The sequence below is a fragment of the Pocillopora damicornis genome, chromosome 6 (assembly GCF_964200805.1).
Source record: "Pocillopora damicornis chromosome 6, jaPocDami1.2, whole genome shotgun sequence".
Classification (NCBI taxonomy): Eukaryota; Metazoa; Cnidaria; class Anthozoa; order Scleractinia; family Pocilloporidae; genus Pocillopora; species Pocillopora damicornis.
Genome location: NC_142675.1, coordinates 21,409,252 through 21,420,995, shown reverse-complemented (window position 1 = coordinate 21,420,995; position 11,744 = coordinate 21,409,252). Strand labels below are relative to the sequence as shown.

Below are 11,744 nucleotides of genomic sequence, written 5' to 3'. Positions count from 1 at the left end.
GTTATCAGTCTTTAATGATATGTATAGGTTTCCAACACCTAGTAATTGATTTCTGTTTTTTTTTTTTGTCATAGCGCAGAATTTCACGACAACTCTTCGATTTTCCTTCTTGCAAAGTCATCTGTACTGTCATTTGCGTTTTCGTCGGCAAGTTTTTCCTTAAATAGCAACTTTGGCCTTGATATACTCGAAATTATCTTTCATTAACACTGCCGTCGCAAACTTGTCAATGGGAAAACTTATCAGGTTACACTTCCTTTATCATTGTTATTAACCCTTCCCTCGCACTCCTAATGGCCACCAAAAAGATCTAACTCGCAGTATTATAAATTTTCCAGGAAAATAAGCGACGAAAGGAAAAGGAAGATAGGGAATAAACGATTTTGTTTGTGTTAACGCTAAAATGTCACAGCGGAGAAATGTTCGACAGACGGTGCGCAGAGTTGGTATACAGATCCCACAAGTTAGCGAGTTGATACGGCGGCGTTCGTTTAATACAACGTTTTCCGCGATTGCAACACTAGTGACATGGAAATGTTTTCAGGCCTTGTGATTTCGGTGATTCTACAACATTATTTCAAAGCACTCAGTCTTAGTTGAGCATTTCTCGTGAGGCCTGCGTTTACAAACTGGATATTGTGAGTTTATCCTAATTTTAAAACAGAGAATTTTATCTGGACGATTTAGGCTGCCTTCAGAAACAAACCCAAACGACTGGATGTTACTGGCAAGCTTAGATGTAAATAAATGCTCATTGCGCGATCAGTTCATTAGATATTATTTAAATGTTTCCTTTTTGGAACTAAGGGAAGAGTAAAACGGAAATTGAGTCATGGGATCATTTTATAACTAAAACGAGTTCAAACCCCATTTTTTGACTCGTTTTCCCCTCGGCCCTTATAAAACTCAGCCATAGCACTGAGACATGTTTTTGTTGCAAAAACAAAGGAAAGGGCTGGCTTGGTTTGTACGTCAGCAAATTGGGGGCAGCTGGAATCACTCAAATTATATTGGTTGTAGTCAATATTTCAGTTGATTACAAGTCGCATAAGGGGCAAGGCAAAATATCTCCGGATCAGCGACGAGATCTCCTCTCCGGCAACATGTTTTCTGGTCTTTTTTTATCCCATCCTATTTGAAATTTTTGCTCTAATTCCAGATCTAACCTTTTCAAAAGGTTTGTTAGATGCGTTTGCATTGTATCTCTTATTGTTTTTAGTGTTAGAACATTAATGTTGGCAATATTCATTCATTTGTATTCATTCAACCCAGAATCTGGATATAAGTCCGATGTTCCCTGACTTCCATCAGTCTTCGTTTTTTTTTGGTTATATTTTCTCTTGACATGTGGTGATGGGAGTTGAATGCTCTTTAGAATCTTGTTTCGACAGTTTTCTTTATAACTGATATCTTAGGACGCTATTGAATGGCATAATCTCAATGTTTAATTAACTTCCTTTCATATATACCTGCTGTTGTAAAATTTAATTCGTGCAAGTTACACAGTTGAAGTCGATCTGTTGCCCTGTAACGTCCAGCCCTTCAACTTGGTTAAATGCAAATAGCACTCCATCACTCCACATTAAAAAATGTTTTTCAAGACTAAGCTAAGTCATTGATTGAAAAAGCCTTTATTCAACTTCAAGTTAAATTCTAAATGTTGCCAGAAAACAGCAACATTTCTTTAGACCTGGATAAAATTGCGGAGGTTAACTACAGGCTTTCGACCTTGCCAAGCTTTTACTCAAAATAGTTTATCAAAGACTTCCAAAATTTGGTTCGTAGAAACATTCGTATCTTATGCCTATCAGATCATTGACGGATTTTCTTCCTTTTTCTGAAGGAAAGTTCGAAAACAATATGTTATAGTTAGATAATTAATCTTGAGGAAGAGAACTAATGATAACATTACAACACCGAAGAGCTAGAAATGTTTACAATTTGAAGGTTTGTGACTTTATTTGCAAAATGCTATTCTAAGATGTTGCCTCAGTGAATAAATACATTTAAGTCTCTCAGAATGCACGTATATCTATAATAAATGACACGGCAAATGTTGATAACTGAGAAGGTAGGATAATAAAAATTTCTATGAAAAAAATGTTTATGAGCTCCCTGAACAAATATTGAATAAATTAAAATCGAAATGGCTTGTTGAAATGGCTGCTATATGATCATTTTAAGTGTTCCACAAAACGGTTTTTTTTCCACCGAGCTGAATTTTTCACATGTTATCCTTCTTTATCTTGCGAAATATCGCCTGATTTTGCCCAACTTGACCGAGGGCCTCCAAGGCTGAGCACCAAACAAAGTTTGGGGACAACAGTGGAGGAAAATTGTTAATAAAATTTGGCGAAAGTCAAAGGGCCCAAGATGTTAAGACAGCTAAAAGCTATTGAAAATAATCACTGCTTTGCTTCCAATTGGCAAAATTTATGAATTCTGAAATTAAAACAGGTACCATAATAACAGTGTCGCAAGATTTTCCAACTTTTCAGGTATTTGGAATGGATAGCTACCAAATAAACACGAGGGAGCTGACAAAATTTGCCTGCAACTAGAAAAAAATTCATGGAGAAGCTAGAATTCTTTATTAACGACTGTTTACCTTGGTCTCGTATGATCTAATAGCACTTTTAGGCCTCTAATCAAACGTCACATATCTTTCCGTAAATAGAGGGCCCAATCGTGTAAATCACTTAAAATAACTCGCATGTTTGTTTTCATGACGAACTAAAGTTAAACTTGTATTAAGTGGTCACCCACGGGGAATGCAGGGCTGACCGCTTAAAAAGGTTCTAAAGATTAAGGTTAATTTAGGCAACGATAAAAAGGCACCATTTTGTGCCATAATTGACAACTTTTTGTACAAAACCTCGCTCAAAAGTACTACTTACATTGATTTCGAAAGGGAAATATAGATCAAATTTTTCTTGAAGGATAATTCTTCGATTTATTCAAGTAGTTCCGCTTTGTGACCGCTCAATACAGGTGGAAGATAATACAAAGAGGCCGTTCAGATTCACTCAAAGGTGATTGCGACCGCTTCATAAAGGTGACCGCTTAACTGAGGTGAAAATCACGGGGAAACAAATTCGGGACTTACTGAGCCGCATCAGGTTTGACTGTAATTTTGAATCAAGTAAGCCAACATTTTCATTTGTGTGGGTTTAAGAATAAGCAAAGAGACTGTCAATGATTGTGTTGTGGAAAAAAGGACAGTGAAACAACGTCCAACACAACTTGTAAATGGTTAATCAGCTGATAACCATGACAACAATTCTGGCATAGAACTGAGCGCTGTCCCGAAAACAAAGCGAGAGAAAATCGCATGCATTAGCTTAAAATTAGCTCTCGATACTTCAAAATATCCCTGAATTTTTTTCATTTCTATTGCTTTCCACCATTCTCAGTGACCTATTCGCTGTACTCCACAACATCCTAATACAGCAGGAATACAAATTCCGTTTTAGTCACAAAGAGGCAGGGGTCACCCCGGAATTATTGAAAGAGCCGGGAGAGAAGTGGAGGGGGGGGGGGGGTCCCATAGTTATGATAAACATCAATTCTTTTGAACGATATGGGGAAGGAGGGTGCATGTTACGGTATAATCTTACTGACAGAAAAACGCTTCAATTCCATAAACTCAACTACTATATTAAACGGCGAAAATGTTCTTAGCGAGGAGCGACTCCTAACAGTGATACAATACTTATCGTTAATAAACCACCACAGTTTATATCCCAGCTCACCACTGATACAATCTCAGTGCTGCCTCCAAAGTCCCCTAGAACGGGCAATCTTCCGCAGTAACTCTCTCTCGGTATAGCTTTCAAAAACAGTCGTCGCTCCGACGATAACAATTACCCCTACTACTACTACATAAGCGAGTCTTTATATATATTCACAAAGTGTTCTGGAAAATTCTAAAAGCTTATTTAAGAACTATATATTTTAGAAGTATTACCTAATAAATACATGACTTGATAAAAATTTCCGGAAAGCTCTACGGTATGCAAGTCAGCATGACTCAGCCGTCTGGAAATTTCTGGAAGATTATATTAACAACAATTACTCATAACAGGGGGTGGTGTTCTATAGGCAACTTTATCCTCTCTTCTAACTAGCCAGTCCCTTCCACGCTGCGATACCACCGTCAGTATTCATTAACAACAATTACTCATAACAGGGGGGAGTGTTCTATAAGCAACTTTATCCTCTCTTCCAACCATCCAGTCCCTTCCTCGCCGCTCTCTCCTGTGAGTAATGCCATCATGTCCTTTTATTACTGAACTGTTCTTCTTTCCTGTTACAGAATCAAACCCCGTGTATCGCGAGGGCGACCGTGCCTCCTCCACAAGAACCTTCCTGAGACGTACATTCATTAAACACGAGTTTCATCACTTGAGTGTACCGCTCGTTGGAACAGTGGCAGTGTCTGATGTGTTTGACTGCACGTTAGAATGTCTCAGCGATCCGTTCTGCTTTTCTGTAAACCTGGCCGCCTTCAAAGGAGCCCATGGAAAACTTTGGTGCGAATTGTTGTGATAAAAGTTTGACAGCTTTGTGAAGATCTTAGAGCGAAGGCAGTCAGGTTAAAGCCACTGCAAATGATGTCGGTCTGTTGTCGTATTCATTGTGGTGACAACCGTATTTCTAAGGCATGTTGTAAAGCATGCAAACACTTTCTCGTGCCGCGCACTATCTTACTTACTTACCTCCTTTGTTTCCCAGGCACGTCGGCAGACTAAGAAAATACATGTGACTCGGTTGAAAATTTGAGTCAAGATACCAGATTCTGTTTATTTAAAGAATGGAATCGTTGTTTAAATCGTCAGTGTTTGGTCAGCCTTTAGTCGATTTGTGTTTTAAAATGTTTTACCGACAGACTTCATTTTTCTGCGAACGTTCGAAACAGTTAGAAAAGCTTTCCATACCCATAGATCCCAACGGCTTAGCAGTATATTTTTAATCTCATAAAGCCACTTTCTCAAATACCAGCAAAGTCAGAAAAACTTAACTAAAATCTTAATACAGTAGATGAAAATAAAAAAAACATAGATGCTATTATATGAGGTCTTTACCATGAAAAATTTATACTAAAAATAAATCCGGACCGGATCGACGGATTAGTGCGGATTGGCGGATTCATGTACCCCCTCTTTATCGCATATTCATAGATTTACAACTGCGTTTCGAAATACATGAACCACTTTCCTACTTTGTCTCTCTACAGTCACCTTGCTCTTCGTCACCTTGTCAACACGAGGCTACCTGCGTCACAGACTATAGAGGTGGTTTATTCGGATGCCGCTGTGCAGAAGGCTTTGTAGGAGAATATTGTGAAAAATGTGAATAGTTTGGCATGGTTTTGTGACTGATATACATCCAACAACATTAAATACTATAATTCTCAAGTGACTGATATAAATTTTTCTGCTTAACCTTGCAGCTCGAAAACTTTCTAAAATAGCTAGCGAAAATATATAACTAAAAATAATTAACACAAAGTAAAAAGATGTTGAATTTCTCGATGCTCAAGTTGATTGAGCATCTGACTGCGAAATCAAAAGGTCTGACGTGGGGAACTAAATGTTAATTTGTATTTTTACCCTTCCGTGGGGATCAATTATCATTCACCACGGAGGAGGGGGGAGGACTTTAGAGGATCACATGATTTTCAGGGGGAAAGGAGGGGGAAACAGTTGTCGCCGACAGAGTTTAAAGGGGGGGGGGGGAACTGTAGAAATTGACTGCTAATTTTAAAACTGCCAATGAGTAGGGGTCGTAAGAATATTGCAGAGCCTTAACTGAGAGGGAGGGGGGCGATCTGATTAATTTTATTGTGACACAACTAAAATCTTCTGACCCTCCCCTCCCTTGGCAGTAAATTATAACTGGTACCTATGTAATATTTATCATCTCCTATTGCTCAAAGATTTTGCTAATAGCTTGAAACAAGAATGTACAACGACTCTAGTTTTTAGTGTGTCCCCTACTGATCTGTGGAAGAGCCTAAATATCTTATATATCTCACTGTTATTTATTTTTTTCTTTACATTTAGTTATTGGGTCCTGCGAAGAAGCTTACAACATTTTCAAGTAAGTGATACCAAATGATTATCTTTTCGAGCATAAAAAAGAGACAAAATTATCGAATAGTTTAGACGTCGAGGGAAGATTTTTCGCCGCAAACAAATATGATCACGAATGGATTTCTTTTCGTATCAAACAGGTCAAACGCCAGTCAACTGGTTACATTAGATCTTGGCTCTAAGCCAATCAGAGTTCTCTGTCAGATGGGGGATTTTGGATGCGGAGATGGAGGATGAACCCCTGTAATGAAGATTAACGGCAGCCAGGTAAGCCTCATACGGCGGAATATTCTTGGCGGGGTTTTCTTGCGGGTGATGAAGCACAGCAAGAAGTTTTCAGAAGCATCAGAACTACGTTAGAATCTATATTAAAGTTCACACGGCAACCAGGTGGACAATCAGACATGGTTTGATGCTACTCTGGTTTACAGATTTAATAAATGTAACCGAAGAAGTTACAATTCATAGACCCAACGTTTCGACACTCCTGCCTAGTGCCTTCATCAGGAGTGATCTAAACGCTGCAACAAGAGGTCCTTTTATATGATCCCTAATTAGCTGCCTTTTTTCTGACGAGGTGTAAATAGGCGTCAGGAACCAAGTCGCCATCGTCACGATTTAAAGGAGCGTGGGCAGAGTTAAGAGGGTGTCTCTGTAAGAGCGGTCCGGTCGATTTTGCTTGAGACACGGATTTCGCTCGTTTCTCGTGTGTTGTAAGACATTCATGTACCTATACTAAAACCACAATCAGTTTGATCGGATCTCTTTATTTTTCAGAGTTTTACGGAAATTAAATTTCACTCGAGCGAAGGCTTGTTGTGACACTTTTCAAGACTTTAATTTCATACAACTTTAGAGGACAATTTACAAAAAACTACGGAACTCAGCAAAAAACAAATACCACAGCCATGTATATTAACTCTATCTTATCTATCGAGGCGACTTTCGTAAACATCACGTGTCAATCAAGGAAACAGGAAGACTTGAATGACACCTTATCGGTTCGCCTAAATCAAACACGCCAAAACCGATCAAATTCAAGGTAAATTTTTGAAAAAGTGAGGCGTTCTTAACTGATCCAACTAACATAGCTAGGAAGTAGGTGCCATAGAAAAGATAACTACAGAAAAAAACTTTGCGGCCCGACCTTTACGAGAACTTTATAACTCCGTGAACTTACCTAATTTTCGGCAATCTCCAAGTTTGGCCGCCATTTTGAGGGACTTGTCAACATGAAGCGTAACCGATATAAATCAAGCAGGTAAATCTAAAACCGTCAGAAATACATACGAAAGCAATTCAAATGAACTTTTCTTTCAATTCAAGCGGCAAAATTTGAAATTGTTCGTTAAACTTACAATCCTCATGCGACCATTTCTTTCAACAATTCAAATACTACAACTAGTGTTCGAATTCCCCTCGTCGATTCCACCGCAAGAAATAACCTGTGCCACCCAAGCTTCGACTCGAATATGAAGTACGAATCAAGTAACATAATTGCTTCATCTTCGCGGCAATATCACGCTGGTATTTTGATTTTCCGATCGACAAGAACGGTGATTAGGAATAGATCGGTTTGTTTACCTCGTAAACGTGACCTCTGACCAGCCGCTAAGTGAAAATAGCATAGCGCGGGGTGGGGTGGTTGGCGGGCTTATCGTCATAAGATATTCGAATGCATGCTCAAAAAGTTTTAGGACTATCAGTCTAAACAGTGAAGGCATGCTTCGAGGTACAGACAATTTTTATTTTATTCTCATAGCTTTCTCCTTTAAATTAGAACTGGTATTAATTAATAGAGCTATCAATATATTTTTGGAGGGGTGTAATAAGGGGTGTTTTAGTCTGCAAATTTAATCATATCGGTTAATGATCATGAAAATCATACAAACTGAGGAAAACTGACCGCAAATAATTGTGAACCGTACGCATGAGTAAGTAGATTGCGTTGTCAGGTGATTTGATCTTCTACAAAAACATTATTGATTATCAACCGAGCAACTTTGTACATACTTCCATCTGTGATGAAAAGCACTTACACATAGATCTATTTTTTTCAACGTGATGTGTACTTAAGTACCCTTCATCTAATAAAGAATTTCTTCTCTTTTCGAGCAGATATGTCACGTGACAAAAATAGATAACAGAAAATGTTACTGAAGACCACCTGATTCAACTGGAATAATAACTCCAAACAGCTTTTGAACGTCCTGAGACATATGCAAGACATATGTAAGGTAATTACATCTGCCTTGGATACGCTTCCTGACACCATCATGATCAGGATACTGACGTGTTACCTTTGCACTTCTCCAAAACTTCCCTAGAGTGTAGCGATGCCTATAGCAAATCCACATTTTTTTGTTTATCCTCCTGAGCGAGGTGAAATAGGCCAATTCTTGCCAAGATTAGCTCATTTTCACTTAAAAACCTCTTTAGACAGGTGACAGCTTATCAAATGATGTTTTACTTCGTCATTGCATTCAGACAGTCGTACCAAACCACTTAAGCCACACGATGAACCAAATTTTTTTTCCATCTTTGCTATTCAAAAAGCAGTCCTGAGACATAATGAACGTCTCGCTTGTGAACGACTTCTTCCTTTACTTGTAATTGTTTCCAACGCGATACAAGTTCGGGAGATCTAAAGGAACTCATTATAACTTTGTATATTCGATACGATTTCAATTTCCGCGTCAAAGGAGAAGCCTACTGTAATTCGTGAGTGGTCAGTGGTTACGCTCGTGAGGTAAAGAATGGGCTTGTGACTTTTTCATTCAATTGAAAGACTCGCGTCACTCTTATAAAATGGTTGAACGGAATACAGACTTCGAGTAGTCTCTTATTTTTCTTAAAGATAGTGAGGTCACGCGTATCCTGTGAGCATGGTGAATCCGCGAGACGCGAGACTCGTATCTCGCGTCTTCGCCGCTCCACGCTCTCAGAGTTGGGCAAAGACAAGAAACATTATTTCCGGTGCGATACAAGAGGTTCAATGGTTATCTCGATTATCTAAACACATTTATTTACGTGGTAAAGATTTGTTTTTAAATCTATGAACTGATGCTGGTCCTATTTGGAACGAAGTGTATTTGAAATAAAAAAGAATACTAAGTAAAACAAAAGTTGTCTGCAACACGAAGTATGCCTTTGCATTAAGACTGAGAATCCTAATGTTTATCGAATGTTCCCAAAAACCTTCTGATAATCTGCCCGCATCCACCCCTCACCCCGCTCCTTGCCACTGAACCGTACTGTTTTCACTCAGCAGCTGGTCAGCGGTCACGTTCACGAGGTAAACAAACCGATCGATTCTTGATCGCCGTTCTTGTCGATCGGAAAATCAAAATACCAGCGTGATGTTGCCGCGAAGATGAAGCAGTTATGTTACTTGATTCATACTTCACATTCGAGTCGAAGCTTGGGTGGCACAGGTTATTTCTTGCGGTGGAATCGACGAGGGGAATTCGAACACTAGTTGTAGTGTTTGATCATGAATTGTTGGAAGAAATGGTCGCATGGGGATGGTAAGTTTAACGAACAATTTCAAATTTTGCCGCTTGAATTGAAAGAAAAGTTCACTTGAATTGCTTTCTTATATATTTCTGACGGTTTTAGATTAACCTGCTTGATTTATATCGGTTACGCTTCATGTTGACAAGTCCCTCAAAATGGCGGCCAAACTTGGAGATTGCCGAAAATTAGGTAAGTTCACGGAGTTATAAAGTTCTCGTAAAGGTCGGGCCGCAAAGTTTTTTTCTGTAGTTATCTTTTCTATGGCACCTACTTCCTAGCTATGTTAGTTGGATCAGTTAAGAACGCCTCACTTTTTCAAAAATTTACCTTGAATTTGATCGGTTTTGGCGTGTTTGATTTAGGCGAACCGATAAGGTGTCATTCAAGTCTTCCTGTTTCCTTGATTGACACGTGATGTTTACGAAAGTCGCCTCGATAGATAAGATAGAGTTAATATACATGGCTGTGGTATTTGTTTTTTGCTGAGTTCCGTAGTTTTTTGTAAATTGTCCTCTAAAGTTGTATGAAATTAAAGTCTTGAAAAGTGTCACAACAAGCCTTCGCTCGAGTGAAATTTAATTTCCGTAAAACTCTGAAAAATAAAGAGATCCGATCAAACTGATTGTGGTTTTAGTATAGGTACATGAATGTCTTACAACACACGAGAAACGAGCGAAATCCGTGTCTCAAGCAAAATCGACCGGACCGCTCTTACAGAGACACTCTCTTAATATGCCAAGCCTCCAAACAAAGGCGCTGGTGGTAACGCCGATTAGTGGTAATGATTTTACAATTATCCCACCCAACTGTATGGTTGGTTAGGCTGGTTCCCTTTCATCAAGGGAGTTTCTAGTTATAACTTGTTTTTGGCAGTTACGGAGAAAGGTTTTTATGTATAGCCATTTGCCTTTAGGACATTACAAACACATTTCCCAGACAGTCAGCCCTCCTGAGTAAAGTTTTGGCTACAGACTTTTTATGGCAAATAGGGTAGTGAGAATCCAAAGCGAGGTATTTCACGGTGTGGGTAGGTTTACGTTAGATACTTGTCTCTAAATTACCCTGAACCCCTCTGGACACATTTAAATCAAGGAAGGGCAAATGTCTACCCTTTTCACGCTCAAGGGGAATTGGATAGACGGGTCTACTGAATTCAGGATAGGAATTCTACTGATAGAAAATGCTTTATTTCCGGATACCGCAGAAATAACATCATCGACATATCGTTTCCAGAAAAAGGGTTTAACCGGTGCAGTGACTAAGGCCTTTTGTTCCACGTCTTCTATTACCATGTTGGCAATGACAGTAGAGACGGGCGAACCCATAGCTGTACCAAAAACTTGTTGATAATAGGTGCCGTTATGTACGAATTGCGTGGTTTTGAGGCAAAAAGACAGAATCTCTTAGCAACTCGTCCATATTCTTCTCGCGGCCCCTGTTTGCGGAAATTCTTCTGTCATAAATGCTACAATACCCCTAATATCTAAAAACGCGACAAATTTCTAATTAACCCGCCTGCAAATAGAGTATAGATTGATGGTTTTTACACTAACTGTATCATTGATTTCATGATGGTCCTGCCTTTGGTTATGCATCGTGTTATTTATGTTTAAGGATAAATTAAATCCTCTTAATTCTTTTTAGGCAACGTTTCACTATGACTCTCACTACTGGAGTGAGAAATACCAACACAACACCCTTGGCGGGAGGACTGGGTTTGACTCACAAGAGACCAAGTTACCGACCTATTGGAACACACCTTTCTCCAAGATCTGTCTCGGTATGAAGATAAGTGGACAACTCAGGTTTATTGTCTTTAACAAGCAAGCCAACTCTCTGCACTCACTGATTGCTGGGACATACCGCGCTACTTCCCTGGGTCGTAACGAGTGGAAGAAGTTGATTGGTGCGCAAGGCTCTTTGCAACTGAACTGTAATAAGGAGGGCTTTAATGCTGTAGGTATTGTAAGAATTGGCTGTGTAGCTAACCAGCAAAACGATTGTGGCTCTTGTAACTCCAGAATTGGGTTTGGTACTAGAGGAGGTTTCAATACGTGCGGAAACGTAGCAGCTCTTTCCCCAGATAATGGTGACAGAAACATCAAAGCTATGGGATATATTTTAGTGCAGTAA

The 11,744-nt window shown here is 39.2% G+C and overlaps 1 long non-coding RNA gene and 1 pseudogene across 1 annotated transcript; one reads left to right on the top strand and one right to left on the bottom strand.

Moving 5' to 3' along the window:
* Nucleotides 1–6,733: 6,733 nt before the first annotated feature.
* Nucleotides 6,734–7,640, bottom strand: LOC149044410 (uncharacterized). Its single transcript, XR_016187578.1, has 2 exons — nucleotides 7,454–7,640; nucleotides 6,734–7,362 (listed from the first exon to the last, which is right to left on the bottom strand). It is a non-coding gene; the product is annotated as an uncharacterized LOC149044410 (long non-coding RNA).
* Nucleotides 7,641–10,901: 3,261 nt separating this feature from the next.
* On the top strand, nucleotides 10,902–11,744 carry LOC149044409 (putative skeletal organic matrix protein 5 pseudogene; annotated as a pseudogene).